This window comes from Sceloporus undulatus, chromosome 6 (genome assembly GCF_019175285.1).
Source record: "Sceloporus undulatus isolate JIND9_A2432 ecotype Alabama chromosome 6, SceUnd_v1.1, whole genome shotgun sequence".
NCBI lineage: Eukaryota > Metazoa > Chordata > Lepidosauria > Squamata > Phrynosomatidae > Sceloporus > Sceloporus undulatus.
Window position 1 is genome coordinate 50,791,548 of NC_056527.1, and position 22,875 is coordinate 50,814,422.

The window sequence follows — 22,875 nt, forward strand, 5'->3', positions numbered from 1 at the left end:
ACAAAAAGATTAAAACCATACAAATACATCAATACTTCAAGAAAATAACAGGAAAAAAGCCCTATAGCCCAACCTCTTGGCCACGGAAGAGGAGGGAGGCCCACAGGATATTTATTGAGTCTTGAACTGCCAATTTATTGAGTCTTGAACTGCCAATCTGCCAACCTTGCAGTTAACAGAGTCGATGTCTTAACTGCCAAGTCACTGTGTCTCATAAGCAACTGCTTATGTGTATTCTCTATTCTTTCAGTAATTAAGATATTAAGTTCTTTTGCATTTACTCAAAAATATGTTCAACTGTGTTCGTTGAGGATTATTCACAGGTAAGTCTACATTGGCAATGCATCCTGAGTCCCAGCCTTGGCCTAGCATATTGAATACCTATTTATTGTAACCAAGCACTGTCCGTCCTCAGTTAGAGTCTTTCTATTAACAGAAGAGGATTTTGCTGCCTGATCTCAGAGATCTACTGACAAAGCAGTCTGCAAGCAGACCTATTCTGTTGATTGAAAGCCAAAAAACAGGGCTGGAGAAGGATTGGGTGGAGAAAAAGTTGAATTAACACAGATCCAAAGTTTCATCAGTCCAGGGACACAAATACAATTCCAGCATAAAATTAGGCCAGTACAATGGAAATGTATAGATTGGTAGATTGAGGGGCTGAACAGACCGCATATTTGAGCCCACTTGGGGCTGGCTTGGAGGCATGGCATTTAGATGTGCTCTGCCCCCAAGTGAGATAGAAGCTAGACTGGCAATTACATGCCAGTGAGCTTCTCTCCTGCTTGGAGGTGTGACACTTTCCCTTGGAAAAGCCAGCTCTTTGGGAGAAAGGGCGGTTTCTTCCTGCCCCCAAAAGGAGCAGATCTTATCGGCTCATTTTGGGGGCAGAATCTGGCTTGATTGAGGCTTGGCATCTGTTTGCCCTGGCCCTAATCCAGCCTAAAAGGGGCAGCTGTAAAGTGCCCCTTTTGCACTGTCTGTATCCCCCCCCCCCCCGAGAAGGATATGGCCTCAGCATCAGCTGATAATGACAGTTCAACTGGCCTTTGGCCATTTTGACCAGTGAGCATTGTGCTCTGATTTACTACTTATTCCAGCCTCTTACTGCCATTAAAGTTTGAAGAATAACTAAAATCCGTTCAGGGGACAAAGAAAAACTGCAGCCAGTCAGCCTGTCAATACGCTATACTATGGATGTTGAGGATTTGCCATCAGTTGTGCTGCAGGCTATTCTGAAGAGGGCTTTCACTGACTTCAGTGGAAGCTTTTATATGCACTAGATTTGCCAGATCAAACCTGATGCCAACAGTGAAGTGCTCTTTGTCTCATAAAGTAGCCATCTTCCACTGCTGCTGTCAGGCAGCATAGAGCTGATGTGTAATATTTGCTGCTAACTGCATGTGCCCAGACATATGTGCTCTCATAAACCCCTTAGATCTTCTTAATGGTGTAGATAATTCAATCTTGCCCACAAAAATGACATTCATGCAACATTAGGGGCTGGGGCAGAGTAGCAAAAGATAGGAAATTATAGCATACAGGACTGAAATTCTGTCCTTGGCTCGTCCTGCGGTACGTAGGTGTTTTGAAAGCTCCTTGATGAAAGTTGTTTTACATACGTACAGCTGGATAGTTACTAGCATATAGATGTCCACATATTAATGTGGAAGTAAAGCCAAACAGGATGAATAACTTTAAGTGGGTGGGTGTATTGTAGTCCAGCACAATGAATTAGCTCTGTATTATCCTCTTAAGCACAAACCAGCTTGATCACTCCCCTTCTCCCATTGCTCCAGGCTTCCTTGGCCAATGAAATAGTCTACTTTATGATCTCAGCCCTGGTTGAATATAATTCTATTTAATAAACCTGTTCTGTCACCAACACCCCTATGTCTGAATGAGTTATAAAGGTTCAACATTCAGCACAGAGCTGGGATTTATTTTGGCTCAGGCTTTCTTTAGATGCAGGGATGAACTGTTTATTTGTAGTCTGTGTTGCTTTTTATGCATTATTTTCATTAATTCATATTTTAGCTACATTTTTCCTTTTTTAAAACTTATATCCATTTATTTGAATGGATACTTTCATACATTAACATGACCAAAAATTGGATCACAATACATGAACAAGTATGAACGCTGTTCCAGTTTATAGCTAGTTTCCAATTTATACAGCAGCCATACAGGTGTCGATCAGGATATTTCATAGGTGAATTTTTAGAAGAACAAATTCTTTAAGCAAATCTTCTCACTCATGCCAACATTTATAGCCCAGTTTTGAGTTGCCATATTGAAACATCAGCTCTGTAACCTCCCTTAGTGCTATTTATGGTTTCCATCCCTAAATTCTACATGGGACAAGTTTTCCTTATCATGAGCTGCACAAAGTAGTCCAAACATATAGCAATGGATAGGGGCAGTTAATTTTACTGTAATTGATAGCATAGTTGTTTCCTTGTGAATGAAACATACCTTATTGTCATAGGATCTTTAATAGAAGCAAGAGAAGTTGCTCCTTTTACCAAATATAGCTTAACCAATGGGCAGAACTGTATTTCTATGAACTTTTGTTGAAGCTCATTTTGTAACACTGAGGACAACTTACAGTGCAATTCTATGCCTCTCCTCTCAAAAGCAAAACAGAAAATAGCAGTACATTGAGCCCTTGGTATCCTCTAGGGTTTGGTTCCAGGCCCCTTGTGGGTGCCAAAATCCATGGCTTTTCAAGTCCCATTATATATAGTACCATAGTAAAATGGTATCCCTTTTATTAAATGGCAAAATCAAGGTTTGATTTTTGGATTTTTAATATATTTTTTAAAAAATATTTTCATGCAGTGCATGGTTGAATCCATAGATACAGAATCAGTGGATATAGAAGACTGACTATACAAGGGTGCAGTCTAAAATTTGTTTCTGACCATTTTGCTCTTGGAAATATTTTGCATTATAATGGCAGCACTGCATTCATATTTATTTTGCTGAATTTCAAGCTTTTTTTTCCCTTTTTTTAAAAAAGTCTCCAACTGTTGCATTTCTTTGAATGAGAATAACTCTTACCACAAAGGGATAAGAATAATATTCAACAGTTGCACAAACTATGGTAGTTATGTTTAGACAAGGAATGGGGAAAATGTGGCCTGTGGATTGTATGCAGCTCCCCCAAACCCTTTTTGAATCCCCCAAATTCCCCTAAAAAACCTAAAATACCACCCATTTGTGAATTTTGTGGGAAAAATGTTAACACCTTGCCCCATGCCCCATACAAGGGCATGGGGCAAGGGGCAATTCTACCATAATCTCACACGCTCCTGGACTATTCTAGGCCTTGCAGAAGCTCTTTTGTAAATAGGAATTGAACAAGAATTTTACTTCCGTCCACATCTAGTTTACAAAAAGATCTCTTCAGGAGAGGAGGTTGGGAAACATGTCCATATTTTCTCCTCTTTGTTGAAGCATTACCAGGAAGAAAAAAAGTTCTTAAAATGGATATGAGGTATACGGGATGTCCCTCCAAGATCCCTGTTGGAGTGGGCAAGGTGATCCACCAACCTTTGAGTGTTGCCTACCACAATTGGGCCCCACAGTAATGAACACGGGCCAACCATAGCTTTTTCTGGGTGCCTATGGCCTTGAACAATTTTTGTGGCCATTGTATTTATAACCTTCCTTGCTTGTGGTGAGCTCAAATGGTATACTATTCTCTTTTCCTCTCCTTTCTCCTCTCCACTTACAAATATCCCTGTGAGGTAGAAAAGGCCAAAAGAAAGGGAGTGGCTCAAAATCATCCCATGAGTCACATGAATTGAACCTGGATCTTCCAAAAAGGCAATTTGAACACCACAATCACTATGTTATGCTGGCCCTATAGTGTATTACATATATTCTCAGCAGGAAAATCCTTTCACAGTTTTCAGTTACACTAAAGTTTAATGTCAAGAAGGACTGGGAGACTCAGGGGCTTGACAGACAGGTGGCTTCTTTTTTGTGGCTCCACAAACAGGAAAGGGCGCCGCCATAATGCCACTTCCTGTCAGCGACTCTGGACGCTGCACATCGCTTGTGTCATCATTGCAGCCCCCATGTAGACAGGAGGCCACCATGATGGTGCTGCCATTGTGTGCTAGGGTTCGGGAGCGTGCGGACGCTGTGCGCTCCTGAACCCTAGTTTCGGCCTGAGGATGGCGCTCCCCACAGGTCTGTGCCGGGGCTGTAACTGCAGCCTTCACTCAAAACCACAAGGTTGCGAGTTCAAGACCAGAAAAAGGGCCCAAGCTCGACTCAGGCCATCCTTCCGAGGTCGCTAAAATGAGTACCCAGACTGTTGGGGGCAAATTAGCTTCCTTGCTAATTAGCTTACTTGCTGTTCATCGCTATGATCTTTGGAATAGCGGTATATAAATAAGACAAATTATTATTATTATTATTTCTGGCCCATGATACTTTTGTATATGTTCACCTGTGTGTCTTTTGTCTTATATCATTTAAAATGAAAGCTGACATCATAAATTCATATTTAATATATGTGAAGCTCTTCCTCCCTCCCACCCACCCTCCCATCATATAGTTTTAAATGCATTTTGGGCATTATTGTGTTTATAAGAAGCAGCTTTCCAGACAATTCAAGAAATGGAAAAGCTAAGGAAAAATATTTAATATGTAATTATTGGGGGAGGAGGCAAAAAGAAGGGTCAGACAAACTTAAGATGATCAAAGTGAGAGAAACTGAACATGACATTTGCAGGATTTTAATACTGTAAATTTACAGTCACATTATGGTGGCTTCATTTGCTTTCTTTTGAAAATTGCATCAGAGAAAAATGTATCTGTTTCATTTTGGACTTGTTCAATATACTCTTTGGAAATGCATAAAGCAGACATATCAGCCTTGAAAATAAAGGGTTTATAGAAATATTTAATGAATTGAAGCCCTCCTGTGAAACAGTTGCTATAAATAATTTCTGAAAGAAACAAACTCATCTGGAAAGGCAGTAGTATTAGAAGCAGAACAATAATTATTACTACTACTAGAGAAAGTGGAGACACCTAGAAATTCATAATTTGTAAATAATGAAAAGAGGTTCTGTAGGCTTACATGTGATTCTTATGCACTCTACGTGAACTCTATAAAATGCTTAACTTGCAATGATCTATTTGTTGACAGTCCCTGATGGTATCTGGCTTTCATCTCTTCTGTCTCAAAGAATGCAACTTAGTGTTAGTTGTTATTTTTCTTTCCCACAGCAATATATGTTTAAAAAGTGAAGGGGATACTAATGAAACGGGTGGGAAAGCTACATGGAATGCAGAACAAGCAGTTGTACCTTGAAGAGTGACAGCACAATCATATGCATGTTAGCTCAGAAATTCCATTGAGTTTGATTGTGTTTACTTCCAGTGAAGTATAGGGTATAGAACTGTGACCTGAAGTTGTTAAATGAGTGACATTTTGGGCAATTAGTGGTAATAGAATCTGTTATCCAACTGTAAATCATGGTATAAATTATTTAGGGGTATTTTAACCAATAAATATCTTGTTTCATAAAACTGAATTCAGGATGAAGTGTCAGACTACAACAATTAGATATTTATGACTATCAAGCATTTGTTGCACTCAGTTTGATGCAATGGTAGGGCACCTACTTCTCACCAGTTCACCAGTAGCTTATCTAGGAGTGAAGCAGACAGCTGATGAAGAGCAGTCTCTGGCCACTCAGGCTGTGATCACAATGCCCATTCCCAAAGTCGGCCATCACTGCAGGTCCCAAGCCTGCAAGCACCAGCCAGGAGTGGGTTTTAATCAACTCCTTTTTAATAATAATAAAATTTATTTATATTCTGCCTCACTGTATAACACAACCGGGGCGGCTTACATGTTAAAATATTCAATCTCGTATCCCAATAACCCACCCCCCTAAAATACAATTAAACAATTGCAGATTAAAACATGCTTTAAAATAATAAACAAATCAAATCAACAATGACTGTAGGAGATATCAGGGAGTAACAGGTTCATCTTACTTAGTGACTGGTTATCTATTTGAGAAAGGCTTGCCGGAAGAGATCTGTTTGATGCTGTTTAAGGTGGTATTGTGACAGATCTCATCTGGCGGGCCATTCCATAATCTGGGAGGGGTTGCCGAAAAGGTCCTCTGGGCGGTTGCAACCAATCTAGTTTTTATAGGTTGCAACAGATTCCTCCCAAAGAACCTGAGTGCACGGGATTGTACGGAAGGAGGCGGTTCCAAAGATAGGTTTGACCCAAGCCATTTAGGGCTTTAAACGTGATAACCAACATCTTGTACTGCGCCTGGAAACTAATAGGCAGCCAGTGGAGAGATCTTAAGATTCGTGTAATATGGTCTCTCCTAGTTCTATCTGAGACCAGCCTGGCTGCCGTGTTCTGTACTAATTAAAGTTTCTGAGCTAAGCACAAGGGTAGCCCCATGTAAAGTGCATTACAGAAATTGAGATGGGAGGTTACCGGCGCATGCACCACATTTCATGGTCCCTGACTCAGGGTCCCTAATTCAGTCCTTTGGACTGGAGCGTGGCCTTTGCACAGCTTCCAGCCACTTTGGGGGCATGCATCATGTAAATGCCATGGCCCCAAAGCAGCTGGAAGCTGCTTTATTTGGCTTGGTGTTTCGGGCCCTAGTCCTTCATAGTATATCCCACATAGCACCAATATTCCCCTGTCTTTTGTGAATTGTTTCTTTTTTCTTCTTCCCTCTTGGGAGTGGCATGGAAGGCTGAAGCGAGGTGGGTATTGGAAAATCAGCAAATACCTGGTACCCAGATACCAGCACTGAACACAACCAATACTATATTTTCAGGCTTTCTAATACTTTATCTATTATCTGATATATTGCTTTTGTTAGCTTTGATGATACATTTTCCCAGAGCTGGTGCAGTTTGTGGGGCAGAGGTAGTGCCCTCAGCTTCTCTCTGCCCACCCATGGGAAAGCAAAAATTCATAAAGAATTCAAAGACCATTATATTAGGAGAGCATTATTAAGAAATTGGCTAAATCAAAAGAAGAAATTGATGAGGAATTCAAAGTGAAGGGCTTGGTGCCATCTAGCTCTCCAATTATTAGTAGACAGCCCATCTCATTGCTAGGAAAAATTTTTTTCCTACCTCTTACATTTAAATATCATACTATGATAAGAATAGGTTGCAGTGTTAGTATTTGTAAGTATGGTGGACTATTTTTCTTTTTATATATATCCAGTGCATATTTCTGTGGCCATTTGCCAAGGTACTGGCCTTTTTATTTTTCAAATTACTTAATATGCTAGGGCCTTCAAAATCTAATTACTCTTATATTCCTAGCATAATGAGACTTTAAAAAAACCCTTTCCTCATGACATTTCATGAACAAGACATCAATCAAACTTTCTTGGCTGAAGAATATCGCTTCAGTAAGCCATGTTCTGTTTATTAACTTTTAATGTGAAATACAAGAGGGAGTATGGAATGTTTTTGATACAGTTGTTGATAATTATTTTGAAGAATAATGTATCAACAGTAAATCTATTGGTGATACAACTGCTCCCTCAAATTTCATGACTGCAAAGAACCAGAAATAGGGGATGGGTATACCTTAGGGCGGGCGTTGGTTAAGTTTTAATTTCTCCCACCACCTGTCTTTTAAACCTGAGTCCTTCCCATTGAATTTATAAGTTTTATTTTAAAAAAAAATCCAAAGAGAATCTGCGCTTTTGTTCCACAATCCACAATCTCCATTGTTTAAATTCAATTTTCCCCAGATTGGGAAGAAGTGGCCAATATTACAGAGGGCCCCTTGGTATCCATGGGGGAATCTGTTACCGTCCAACCCTGATACCAAATCCATAATGGATGCCTCCTTGGACTGTCCTTAATGGCAGGCAGCAACAGCCTTGTGGTCTCACCACTATTAGAGAGAATGGGACAAAAGTTTCTCATGCCCCCTCCTCCCTCCCTCCTCCCTTCTCCTTATCTTTTCCTTCTTTCTTCTTTGCCCAGCTGTCTTTGGGGGCAGAGTCTGCCCACCCACAGCCAGGGCCAGGGCCCCGGGACTTTGTGTTCGGAGCTCTGTTTCCCAGCCTAGCAGCTAGGCGGGAGGCCTCTGGGCTCTGAAACTCAAGGCCCGACACTGGCTCCCTTCTGGCCAATGGGGCTCTGAAATCAAGCCCCACAGCCCCATTGGCCAGAGGGAGCCAGCATGGCTTGGTTTGTTGGAGCCCCGAAGAACAGAAGAAGAAACTCCCTCCTGGGGTGCTAGGCCTGGGAACGGGCTTCTAAATACAAGTCCCAGCCCCTGGCGACGGTTGGTGGCCAGACTTCTTTCCCCCAATTGTCCAGCCGGGCAAAGACGATACGAAGGTAAGGACCGCGGGAGGAGGAGGGGGAGGGTGGAAGGAAACGGATCGCAAGGATGGGTGGAGGGACTGAGATGGGGCAAGGAACTTTTGTCCCCAATGGGTTCTGTTGCCATCCGCAGATGCTCACATCAGTGGCAGGTCTGCAGATAAAGGAAGGTTTATCTCCCCTTCCATGTCATATTAACGGAGGTACAATTCCTATTCAATACCACAATGTTGGGGACAACCACCCTTGTGTGCATTGTTTACTAGACAAAGGTTTGAAAAATTAATGTCAGATGGAAATAATCAGAATATGGCAATTTTTACTTTGTCACATTTATTTATTTATAAATTTTTGAAGAAATTAAAAAAAGCCAAGAAGAAACTTCTACTTTAAAAGAAAATGCGTAATCTTAATTTTTAATTGTTTTTTCTGGAAGAAAAACAAACAAATTCTAAACCAGGAAGCAAAATTTAAAAAACAGAAGTGACCAAAACTACAAAGATAATTGAAAAAAAAAAAAAAAACAACAACAGCAAAATAAACAAAAACCTTCACACACATTTCAGCATCACATCGTCTGAGCTTGCCCCCCATTTTTTCTCTTATCTCTTTACCACCATACATCACATCTCTTGATTGTTTCAGTAATTTGTAACACCCTTCATGGTGCTCGCTCTTGTTTATTTACGTACATCCTATTAGCGCTGGGTGGACTGCAATGGTGGATGGGGGCACTTTTACACTGGATTGACCGACTGCCAACTATCCAATTTGACCCAAATGCCTTGGTTAAAAATGTATTATTATTTTTTTGATCAAGGGGACCACAAAGTTACCTTCTAAGCCATGAATTCTCTGAGTCTTTGGAGTTTGGGTAGGCTCCCAGTCCTACCACCTTCTCTTAACAGCCCCACATAAGTTTTGCTTAGCACACAATGTGGAGATTTGACACCTGAATCCCTTCTCTGTTGTGTTTTTTTGTATGTGGTGTGTATGGGTGATTTGGTGCCGGATTGGAGGACTATATCAAGGATGTATACTTTCTCCATTCCTTATATTACAGACTTCTTCCTTTGCTGTTTATGTGTCAAGCAGCATTGCTGACAAGTTTAAAATGCGCAAGCCTTCCTCAAGGCCATCCCTATGAATTACTTCATGGAACTTTTTCCAGAGGTTTGATGGCTTCCGTTGAAGATATTTGGAACAATCTACAAATGATTGTTTAAAAAAAAGGGGAGGGGGTGATTTTGAACTGTTTTCAAGAAGTACCATTCTCCACGTTCTGGCACAAAACAACAAATGCACGCCCACAGATTGCTGGCCAACCGTCAGCAAGAAAATTTTATGAAATGGCCTACATAGCCCGAAAAACCCACCAAAAAACCTATGGATGTCTGCATTGAAAGCCTTTCGACTTTACATTTAAAAATGCAGCTCTTGTACTGCTTTTGTGCTAGCTGAGCTTCCAGAAATTCTGCATAAAATATATTTGACCAGTCATCTTGAAATAGATATAATCAGCTTAACTGACAAAAAATCTTCCCGTTTGAGGGGGATTTTGAAGCTTCTTGTGTAGAAACCACAACAACCTGTTTTAAAATGATCACTCCCGAATTACTTTATCGGATTATTTTTCCCCAGTTAAATAGGATAGGTCCTCTCAAGCAGGCTGGATATTACTGCAACCTGCCAACACACTACGCTTTTCTTGTAAACTACACATCAAGCTTTCAGGGGGGCAAAAAAAGATCAAATTTACATCAGACCGTTAGTTAAGCTGTCCTAGGCAACAAGGTCATTTGTGTGCTACTCCCAGAGCACAGTTGTTAATTTACCATCATGCAATACATTCCCAATCTCCAAAGGACGTTTGTCTTCCCCCTACCCCCACACCAGTATTTCTGTGACCACTGTTCTCCTGCACCAGCCCTTTACAATCAGAGTGTCACACATCCACAACATCATTATGCTCATATATTTTGTTATATTATTGGAAACCACATTTCTAAATCTTGATCACACCCCACTACAGAAAATCCCTTTCTCTGCAGTCACTACCTGCCAAACATCAAAGAGGATTTTAAAGTGTTTGGGTTGGTGTTTAACAAAGAACTTGCATTTAACTCAGGTTGGCTCATATATCTCCATCACTATGTAAAAGATGGGGGAATACAGAGGGTATCCTTTGGTTTATACTTCGCATTAATAGCAGATGAGAATAACCTTGATTATAAACTTCTTACCTACTTGTAGCTTATTGGTTGACTCGGTATCTGAGTATTGCATAGTTCTCCAGATACCTGCTCTCAACTTGAAAAAATCCCAGAGCCTCCTATGCAGAGCTAGTGTGACTGTGATTAGTACTCTGACATCTTCCCTAGAGAATTACATCATGATAAATGAAATACTGGAAGGTATATCCAGTGGGAAAGCAATTTGGTAGTTCGATAATGAGATAAAGGGGAGCTAAAACTATTAACAACTAAGTGAACTATCTTGCTTGATCCAGAACTGATAGGGCCACGACAAAGTAATTTTTCAAAATACCTTTTCCTGTGCATAGCAGTTTAAAGTTCAAGCTTATCAACTGCCCATCTAGCTGCCCTGAACAGCTCAAAAAATTGCTTGTCGTGGAATATGCCGAAAATAGTTTTATCAATGGGCAAGATGGTGATTACACCTGAATCTCAAGGGGGGGGGGGGGTGGGGGACCACAGGCCTCCCCCCAACTTTGTCTTATTATGGACGTGGAGAAATATTATCAAGAATAAAATGCTTGTGATTTTAAAACACTTTCCTAACATTCCATCCTTATCCTCATGAGTATCCTGTTGTAATGTGCTCTTTAGCCAACCAAGTTCTGGCTGCGAACAACTGAGGGACCCACAGGGGCATGGGAGGAGTCAATTGGCCACTTCACCATTTTTCACTCTTGCACTACCTCCCAGTTCAGCTAGATTGTGCAGGCCTGGTATGGCCAAGTATTTGGGGCGTTAAGACCTCCCTTTCAGTACATTCAGAACAGACCTACATCAAACAATATATTTGGCTTCTTTTGGATCGAACAGAAGAGAGAATTCATATCTAAGCTCCACCCCACCATGAGTCTATTGTATCCTAAAATGCTCATTAAGTCGTGTTCATCCACACTCCACACCAAACCCTTCCAGTTACCTTCAATCTAACTAAGTGTATGACAAAATTAAACGCAACATCCGTAAAGATTTCTCAGATGCACTTCCAAGTTGTTGGTAGCGCAATCACTGTTGACACCCCAAAATAATGGAAATGCATTTCCTGCATTAATGTGTTTGATCATAGCCAAAGTAAGTCGTAGTCATTACATTCCAGTGGTATTCTAGTCCTCACTTATGTGTGCCTCAAGCCCTCTCCATTCTCACTGCCCCAGGGTCGAGTCCCTCTGAGAAAAAAGGAGGACACCGCAGCAACCAGGAACATAGCCACAGAATCAAGCCTATCCTAATCAACCCTGACCCTCAAAGGTATCTAATTTCAAATGGTATAGTGGAGACAACAAAAATACCGCAATCTGTATTCTGTGCATTTTTATTTCTCAATATCCGGCCTCATGCTAGGTGCGATTCTCACCATTGGTTAGTATCCTTTTATCCCTCTAAACTCTCTGGGAAGAAATTACAAGTGAACATGTTGTAGCATATGTAACATATATGCTACAATCCATACATTATATGTAACAAACTTGTAATAAAAACATGACCCTAGAAAAATGAGCTGACAGTACATTTGTTTTAAAAATGACATTATTACCTTCTAAGAAGCTCTTTTGCACCTAGTTATCAAAAGAGTTTGGGGACAACATATGATCGGATGAACTTACTAAGGCAATTTGCCTTTGAAAAGAACAAGCATCATTTTAAAGTGCTGCCATGGCATGAGAAATAAACTGAACGTGTTGCACGGATTCATTTTACATTTTGCTGTAATCACACAATGTTCCCTCCTAAGCATCAAGTACGAAACTGTCAAAGGAAAACGAATAACGAGGGCTTTGCTGGCAAAAGCTCTAAAGAGTTCACAGTGACCTAGGAAATCTTGCATCTTCAAAATATCCCTCAAATCAGATGACACTGTGTTGTTCGAGGTAATTATTTACGCGAAGCAATTTGATCGTTGTCCTGCTTTGTGCTATTCATTTTGTTTCTTATGAAAAAACTTATGGCAATTACGGAAGTACACTCCACCACTGGCTTATCCAACATGTTTCCAATAGTCATTGTGTTGTTCTACCATCAGAGCCTAACTTTGCAGCACAAGCCAGTCAATTAACTGATGTGTGATTCTAGTAAGGGCTCTGGCCCTTACTTGCACTGATTGTGTTTTGTCTAGAATTGCTTTCGGATACCAATTTTTCCATATCTGAAACACAGAGAAAACCCAGCTATACCATGTCTGTGTATGGTTGTCATTTCAGTGCTTTCATACCTTCTTCACTTGCCAAGCATCCCTACAGAGCCCCAATGCAATGTCAATAGTCTTGAAAAGTGCCACACCTAAACAGTATTCAGTGTATCGTACCTTAATGTTTCAGTGCTGTCTCTGCACTTCGGTCTGATGTCTCACTTTTGAGGTATTTATCCTCTTTTACTCTTTATCAAATAGGAGACCAATAAGTTTCCCGCTTTTGAGGATGTCAAACGAACCCACCATTCCCCCTCCCCGCCAAAAAAAGGTTGTTGAATAACATCAATAACTAGTGTTTCCGATCACTTCAAATGGCTCCCTGAGACGCTAATTTCTATGGGTTACTTTGCAGGTCGCACAAACACTTGAACTTAAAAATTGAATTCGAACAACTGAAGGAATATCATTTTAAATGGGTTCTATCAAAAGGGACTAATCTGCAACCTAAGTTACTCTCCTTTCTTCTCTTGTCTTATTTTACTTTTTTATTTTTCTGGACACAATTGCATTTACTTTCCATACTGAACTCATTAAACCTTCATGATAAAAAAAATTCAATAGGTACAAAACTATTACTTGTCCCCTTAAACTTTCATTTTGATTTCTTTCACCACCTTCCCATTTAGTTTGTCTCTTTCTAATCTACAAACACTTCTACAATGTACCAATTTCTATTCATATTTATACTATTTCTAGGCGTATACTCCATCAATATGTCCTAATATTATCTACCTTCCCTTGCTATTATGCATTGCTTTTTTTAACTCTTCTTCCACCTTTTACCTGCTGGCTTCTTCCAATTTCCTTTAAAACCAAAATCTATCTTCCCCTATTTAAATCTTTAAGGCTTTCTCCAACAAACTAGTTAACTTATTCATTTCCATCATATCCAGAATCCTCCTTTTCCAGAACATGTTCACATTCAACCTCCATCCCGGCGGCATTCCAAAATGCCTTCCTTTTGAGCATGACTAAGAAGCATGATTTCTATTTACATCAGTTTTTTAGCTTTTATTTGGTAATGTCCTACATTTTCCTCCACAATCTGCCCTTTTGGTGCCCTTGTACTCCCATGCGGTTTATATCCGGCACCTTGCCTCCTATTATATAATCTTGTTACCATTGCACTGTCTGGGATAGGCTGCACTTCAGCTTTTTACACTGTAATCTGGCATCATCAAGTATGTATTGCTTTTTGTTCCTTTTTTCTATTTTCATCTATGTATTTATAGCTAGGTTCAGTTTGCATTCAATTTGGTTTTATACTTTGTCATGAGATCTGACTTTGTACCCGTATGCTTTTATTAACATGTCCACCATGTGGTCTAGGGTCCCTTCTGTTCTTCCATTCCAGCACTTCGCTTTTTCACTTGCACTTTTGCTAGGTCCACCTGTACAGCATCTTATAATGTTTTCTTTTACGTCATTGTTGTGTGACCTTCAAGGCTTCCAATTATAGTGACCTTAAGGGAACCACCGACAGTCAATTTTAAGTTTTTGTCCAGACCTTATCACTTACTGATTTGATTGTCTGTCCAACACGTTTCCATCCACTGCAATTGGCCAATCTTTACGGTTCTTCTTTCTGTCTCTTGTCCACCCAGTATACACATTTGCTATTGCGTGGTAGTCATTTGGAAACAAGACCTCATTCAACTCTGACATGTATGCCTCAAAGCCATTGATTAAGTTGTTTTTGTTCTTCACCTAATGGTCTTGAGCGAACCCCTGACTGCCAATTCCTTCTATCAAGAGTTATTGTTCTCTCATCAGTGTATGCTGTTTATCATCAGAAGATTCGTACAGATAGCCTATGCTTGATTCATCACTCCTTCTTGCTAAATCTTGTACGTGCGACCACCCTGGTATTTCCCTATAAAATTTTCTATATTAATCCACATTTTCTGATGCATGATTTCCAACGTCTTTATCTATTTTTCCAGCTTTTTACCATAGTAAGCATGCCATTCATAGCAAAATCCATAGCTTCCCGCTTATCAATCAATCTAAGCTTAATGGTAACTTAGGATTCACCGCGACTTTGCACCTGGAAAAATAATACATTCTTACCAAATCTTTTATAAGGACAAAAATTGCAGGATTGAAGAGGATCGAGAGAAGGCAGGGGGCTCGTTTTCTCAGAGCCATGAAATCAGTGGTGGGAGGTAAGGAACAGGTCCGCACCTGCTCTAGTCTTTCCTCCACCGTGCCTTTAACTGGCTCTGGGACCCAGTAAAGGCCAGCGATGGGTGGGTGAGGGAGGAACAGGCGTTGCAAACATTCCACTTTCCCCTGCTTATCTGTCTTCTACACTGGCTTTGAGAATCCAGTTAAACGTGTCGGGGGGGGGGGAGAGAAGCAGAAGCGCTACTCTTCCTGTGCTCCATCCCTCCGGGTTTTCCCCTCCCGAAAAAAGCTCGAGGGGAGAAGGGAAAGGGCATGCCAGTGGCTTACACATTAGTGCATACCAAACCACAACGTTAGTCCATAATGGAGGGAGAAAGCATATATGCAAAGGAACGCCTCTGTGTCAGGCACCCCAGCAGTAGTGGAGGTCGAGTCCTACTTGGACTCTGGTTGCCCTGCTATAAACCTTCTGTTCTGAAATATGTTGTTACATCTCTTCCTTTACAATGGGGGGGGGGGGTTGACTCTTTCACAGAACAAAATATTTATTAGCTTCATATCAAAGCTTGTAACGAAGACCCCACAACAAGGACTGCAGTGTTCTATTCAGTTTGATTCGATTTGGGCTGGTTAGCACTTGTAGTCATCTTTTCACTACTCAAATCAAATAACAAGATGTTCAAATAAAACAGATGTGTATGTACTAAATCTATTCACAAAACTGTCCGAAAAAATAAGCCAGCAATCAGTAAATTGTTGTCCCCATAAGCTCCACTGCTTGCCAAACACTAACTACAGAATACATTTTAATCAAAAGCATCCAAGCGGAACACGAATGGGCATTCGATTCATTCAGGAAAACCTTCTATCAATCATGGGCTTAAACTCTTGTGTCTTGCCAGATTCTGGCGCAAGTGAAGAGTGTGTTGGTTTCATGCCTTTAGCAAAACTGGTTCCTGTGTTGTTCTCCCACACAAAAATAGATCGGCAACCACAGCTGGCGAAAGTTCACTTTACTTTTCCATTTCTAACGTCTTCTCCCCCATCCACCTATGTTACTCGGTGAAATCTTTTGCAAAGATTTCCTTGCTTCTTCCCTCGAATTTCTCAAAACTGGATTCCTCCACATTCCATACAAGAAGGTACCCTCTCTATGGGTTACAATCCTATGCGGTTCTATGAGGTTGTTAATAACACAAGCGCCGGGGAAATGTGCCACCTGTCAGTGGCCCCTTCATCATCTCCCCCAATAAGGCGATCGGATGTACGCCTCCTGATGGATTCATCTTTCTGTGTAAGTCAGACAAATGAGTGGGAGGACAATCTCCCTGAGGAAGTCAGTAGAACAAGACTCTTTGTTGTTTGGTCTGATTGGTTTGTGCAATTATTTTCAATCCATTATGCCCATTTCTGTCAAATGTGTAGTCAGCGGCCCTTCTTCTACCCGGCTTGTTTATTCATGATTCACGCATCCATGGTTTGAAACTGTTAAAAAAGTAAATTTCAAATACCAAACTTGCTTTCCCTTTTTTATAAGAGACACCATTTGCTATGTCATTATATTTAATGGGACCTGCGCATCCAGGCTTTGTATCCAGGGAGGTCTTGGACACCAAATCCCAGCGTATAAACCGGGTCCACTGTATGGCAATTCATAATTGCTGCCTCCTAGCAAAAGTTGAGCTCAGAGGGGTTGTGTGTGCTCATTTCGAAAAGCAAAATCGAAAAAAAATATTTCCGTCCCATTCTGTCTAATGTATTTGCACACAACCGCAGAAACCACATTGCCCAAATAGAGTTGGCACTTGGTTTCCCGCAGAGGGGAACATCTTTTCAGGTGTAGAAACTCACGGCTTGCCTCACTGGCTACTACCACCAGCTTCAGTAATATTCAGCAGCTTGAGATGTCTTCACTCTGTATGGTCAGTGCAAAGCCCCCAACAGAAGGCTCTGTTAAAACCCACAAAGCAAGGGATCCTACTTAACCTATAGAAATCTGTCTTAAACATTTCCTTCCGCCTATTTCCAGTTTAAAAGGATCACAAGATCCTTTAGCCCACAAAAGATGTCAATTCCAAACATAACTCCTGGTCTATTGGCTAACTGCCCCTTGATAAACGATTCAAAAATGTTCTGGTAGATTGTGTGGTGGTCTACTCTCTTCCATCTCTCAACCCTGCGGTTGTGTCATTCCAGCCCAGGTCTGGGACAATCACTTTCCCACTTTTACAGACCCAAATACAACAATTCGTCCCATATCATCAGGATATAATTTCTTTCCCGTCCCTCCTGGATCCTGTTTCCAAGGAGGAAGTGGTTGAGCTCTTATCTCTTAAAGACAGGCAACGCCCCCGAAATATATTCCTTCCCAAGTATCAACTTTGGCAAATCAAAAATTATACGTTTTTGAACAACTGTTCAATGTCATTGCTCTTTTGAGGGATACACTTTAGCAAAGGTTCAAACTTTTTCTACTTGGGGCTATCTTCCATCACTCTTGTCATGGACTACCCACACTCGACTGCGATTCCGAAAGCATCAGCCAGCTCAGTTGCGTAAACCATCTTTTTTTTACTAAGTGAGCCTATGTTCCATCCCCTTGAAACTGTTAATGTAAGTCTGTTGCACCACATTTATTTGTTTTAGATTTGATTGGGGGACGTCAGCTAACTTGCTAGGCAAGAGACCAAAAATTTCAAGGACCTTCTTCAACTCCCCACCTGTTCCCACCTCCGTGTTCTTCTTAGCGCTGGCCAAAGCCTCCTCGCAAGGGCCTGTGGTATGCTTAACTCTGGCTGCAAAATTGGGTCTTTGTGGTGGTCGGTTGCTTGTATACCTACCCCACGACCACCTATGTAAGTAGTGACACAAACTCTTGCATTAAAAGCAGCTTTGATGTCTCTCTTTTCACTCCTTTCTACTGGAATTGGACGATGGTCTTACTCTCTCAAGCAGAGATTGTGGGACATCACTTTTGCGATCGCGTTATCCCCCTATGTTACGCTCTCACCTACTTCATTGTATTACATTCACACTGGCTTTCCATTTAAAATCTGACAGTGCAATACATTTCCATCTGACAGTGCCAAAGACAGCCGAATTTTCTCCTCCGATGCAACATGTTTTCCAATTGACTGCTCCAAGCCGATTTGCGGGCCCTTACTAGAGAGATTGTGCCCTTGTAAAATTGAGTGAGCAAGAAGCATATTTTTGTCCTGCAGTTTACAAGGAGCACACCAGAATATTTTTCATCCTGGACAATTGTTGGCTTCTGCCCAGTTTCTTACCATGTTCTTGGTGTAGGATACATCCCAATGTAATGTTGGCCGTTCTAAATTTCTTTCGAGGCCAGAGGATTAGAACTCTCTATGTGTTTAGAAAAGCGATAGCACTCCTTTTATTGTTTTACTGTTCTTTTCTTCCTTTTGGATGTGTTTTTAATTTCATGTTTGAGTTTTCTATTATTATTGTCTTAAACTGATGATGATGCAACCTCCCAAAGAGGGACTCCCCCACACTCCACGGAGTGTGTTCCAATTGGACAGCTCTACGTCAGGAAGTTCCTCCTATGTGGAATCTCTTTCCTGTATCCATCCCTTATTCATGTACTATTCTCGGCCCCACCAAACAAGTTTGTTATCTCAAATGAACCCTTCAAATGCTAGGCGGCTATCATATTACTTCCTATGTCAGGAGGTTCCACACCACTCAGCACACGAACACTCATTCTGAATCCTGTAGGCACCTTAACCTAGAGGAGATTTTTCTCCTCAGAATTCACTATCCACATGAGAGGCTCAATGGAAATCTGCACGGTGGGGCCACGATAGAGCTTAAAATAACCTTTCTACCCATATAATCATAGTCAACCTTTTTCACACCTACTTGGATCTTGCCATCTACCATCTCTTTGGTCCACTTGACATTCAGTACAGATCCCAAGTTCTGTTTTTAATGTGGCATGACTGTTTGTGTTGTGTCCTGTTCTCATTTCATTTTCTACATTCTGCCTGTGGCTTGAGAGAACTTTTTCCCCAAAGTTTTTGTTTGAGTATTTTAGCCATGACCTCTGGCATCAAATCTGAAGTTTTGCAAGAGTGGTTTGGGCAAATGCAATGTATGTTTGAAGGAAAGAAGAACAAGTCAGACTGTGGTAAGGATGTACATCCAAGAAAAGTTCCCACCAGATAAGCTTTAGTTGCTAGACTTTGTTCTTTATTCTATCAGGAATACCTTTCAACAAACTCATTGGAATTACTTGAGACATTTTTTCCAAAAATAGTTATATCGTTATGAGAGTACTCACACTGATAATTGATCATAAAGGTGCTTTGTCCGGCATTAATGACCCCCTCTGTTCGTGTTGCTATTGCGATTTTGTCTTTAAAAAATACTGAATTTGCTCATTATTTATATGTAATATTATTTTTATTCTGGGTTTCTGTTGATGGGTTTTAACTATATTATATTAACATAGGAAATCTGCATTCTAGGCAATAGGCCATGAATGAGGGTACTGAAGAGCTGGTCTGCTAATTTTTAATTTTTAAAGTTTATTTTTAATAAACTATGTATGCAATTATATATTATTTAATATAAATATGTATGTTCTCTCTCTCTCTCTCGTTGGTCGTATACACACACACACCCACCACCACACACCCCCCACTATGTTTATTCTATAGGGTATGCTTATCACAATCTTATTCTCCTGCATGTCTTCGTTCCATAACTGTACTAAAAAGCCCAAACATGGGTATAATTTCAAGGAGCAAACAACAACTGGGAATCACATGTGGAAAGCATTTTCAAAAGCAACCGCAGCCATGCTAGTCTCCTTGCTACATAAACGAAGGACGGGCAGCGGACAGAAAACATGACTCGTGGCACACATCTTTAAGCTGGTCTTTTTTTAAGCATGAGCTTTTGGGCTTTTTTTATTTTTGTTTAAACTCACTATTCAGATGTAGTAGTTTAAGCTTCGGTTTATAAATCCTATTCATACAGTTGTGGGTTTTCATTCATTTGTATCGCAGTCTTTTCCTGATGTTATATATTTTCATGCACTTCTGTTTTTTGGAGAGGGCGAACTCTACTGTAAACATTAGAAGTGTGTAATTGAAGGAAATTGCATTCCTGTCATACATTAGATTGCGAAGTGTTACATTAGGTTTGTTATTAACATCACCACATAAAGTTTTTTCACCCAACACTGTCAGATTCACACCACATGCAGCCATGAGGGGGTTGCCATATTTACTTATTAACAATCCAGCACCTAATTTGCCATATATAAAAATATCCTAATTATGCAAACCACCCTAATTTACATTCTAATTATGCAAATTCAGCACATAATGGTTGCATTTTTTCTTCCACTCTGTTTAACCTTCCCCATTTTAAAAATTAGAACTGATTGACAGCAGAACATTATAGCCCCACTGTTTTTAAATTGCTGGACTTGGACAACATAGAGATCCAAATCCCTAAGGCTGCTATTCCTCACCAAGAAATCCAATCTCCGTACCAAAAATTAAGCCATCTTGACCTGTGAGAAAAACAACATATCTACTTTATCTGCGCAGAGAGTAGATGTATTTCATATTAATCTTTTTTCCTTCTCTTCTTTTTTTCCTTTTTGCCCCTCTCTTGACCCTCTACAAACACCAACACATGTCCTTATTATTTTTCAATCCCTTCTCTCCTTTCTCTCTCCTGATACAGAAAGAATCCAACAGGAAAGGGGGGGGAGAGCGAAGGCAACCTCACTGCCCATCCAAGCAGAGATTTGGAATTCCATTCTAATTATGCAAATTCAGTACATTAATAGTTGCATTTTTTTTCTTCCACTTATGTTTAACTTTCCTCCTATTTAAAGTTAAAAGCTTAGAATGATCTGACAGAAACAGTACAGAGGCAATGTTTAAAGTGGTGGATTTGGACACAGAGAGATCAAAAGGGCATTTCTATTATGAAAAAGGAAAAAAATGCCAAGAGTAGCCAAACGTATCTCATCACCTTGCTTTGTTTTTAATTCTTGCTTTCTGCCCCTGTACACTGCAGAGAAAAAATAAAAGGAGGATGAAGGAGTTCAGTGCAACAGACTGGAGGCTGCAACATGTGGCCTGGAACAAGGAGGAGTCCAAGATTTGTTCGTTTCAAACACGGTCGGTTCAGCTTGGCCATTTTTAATCTCTCCAATCCATGACATTCCCTGGTTGTGTTATTCAGATTTTAATTGTTCTTTTTGTAAGCTACCTTTGGTCCGACTCTCGAAGAAAGGTGACATACTGTTTTAGCCTGTGGGAAGAGGTGGCATGATACCTATCTTTACTATTTGAAGGCGATTTCATACTTCAGGATGGGAGCCAGTCTGTTTCAGCTGCTGCAAATATTAGGACACGGAAAACCATGGATTCAAAGTACAAGAAAAGAGATTCCAGCTTAAACATTACCCAATAGCAAATACATTTCTATACCACTTATCAGTGCACTTAAGCACTGTCCTAAGCAGTTTACAAATCTGTAAGCTAATTGCCCCCAACAAGCTGGGTACTCATTTTAGCAACCTAAGGAAGGATGCAAGACTGGTCAATCTGGAGCCCTGCAGGATTGAACTCACAACCTTGTCGCTATTGGAGGCTGCAGTACCGGCAATTAACCCAGCGCCCGCAAGAAGCTTAGGAAGAGCTCCTGACACTAAGAGCTGTTCGACAGTGGAATACATTGCCTTGGAGTATGTGGAGTCTCTTTCTTTGGAGGCTTTAAACAGAGATGGCCTCTACACTTTGTGTGTGTCTCCGCCTGTCAGGGAGTTGGGGGATGGGCCTATTCAATCTATTACTTCTGAAGTGAAATGAAAACAACATAACAACAAAAAAGCCCAACAATTATTCTCCATGACATAGGCTTGCAAGCTATCAAAATAAATACAAAAAAGGGCAACACATAGGGTAGGTGGTACTGAGACTATTTAGGGAAGTTTGGTGATATTATTTGTGAGCCGGCTTGGGGCCCTTTAGGGAAGAGAAGGACAAAAAATTAACTAAATAGTTTGATCCTGAAACTTAGCCTTTTTTGAAGACTTCTTAGATATTCACTACCAGAATATCAAAGAGTTATCTGAAGACATTGCAATAGTTTACAATTTCATAAAATTTATCTTCTTTTATTTCCTTTAAGCATTCATCTGTTACAGAAAGACACTGCTGTTCATCCGCTTTATTTATAGGATTCATTTTTGCCTTGTTAATTATTCTCCTATTCCTTTTTACAGCCATGTTCCTAGCAGGAGTTCATCTGATGTGGGCATACTCATGCACATAGACATACAGCTTAATGTTGTGGGGTGTGGGTTAGTTTAAAAGTACTTATGTAGAAATGATCAGGCAGGTTACAGACCACCCATTTTGGGGCGGTCTGGCCCCGCCCCTTTCCCCGCTGGGAGTGGGGCCTCAGCGGTGGTTGAGAACGGCAGCTGCTGAGGCCCCGATCCGGCCGCTTTTCAGGCTGCGGGGAATCGGCAAAGCCGCTTCCCCGCGCCTGCAAAAAGGTGTATTCCCTGGGCTTCAACAGCCCAAGGACACCCTGCGGCGGCGGGAGCAGGAGAAAGGGGACCGCTTGGCCCCTTTCTCGTTTAGTCCGCTGGGGCAGCCGTCTGAAAGCTGCCCCAGCGGACTAAACCCGGAAGGAGCTCCCACCGGAGCTCCTTCCTGCTCCGTGTCCAGGGCGCACTAGCGCCCTGGCTGCAGAGCTCTATGTCATGGACGCGCCGCCCCGTCTAAGACGGCGTGGCCATGACGTACTCACCGCGGCGGCCGTGCGGGAGGGCCGCCTGCCGTTTAATGCGTGTTCGTCACACACTGGTTAGGGCGGTGTGGAGCACCGCCTCTTCGTACCCTACTGCGTGACGAATAACACACTAAGTTTTGCCGGTCTGTAAAACCG

General features: G+C 41.1%; 1 protein-coding gene across 5 annotated transcripts in view; it reads left to right on the forward strand.

The window, feature by feature from the left end:
* The window catches only part of RBMS3 (RNA binding motif single stranded interacting protein 3), an 809,235-nt gene that overhangs the window by 402,135 nt on the left and 384,225 nt on the right, over positions 1 to 22,875 (forward strand). The gene's annotated exons all lie outside the window — the stretch shown is intronic.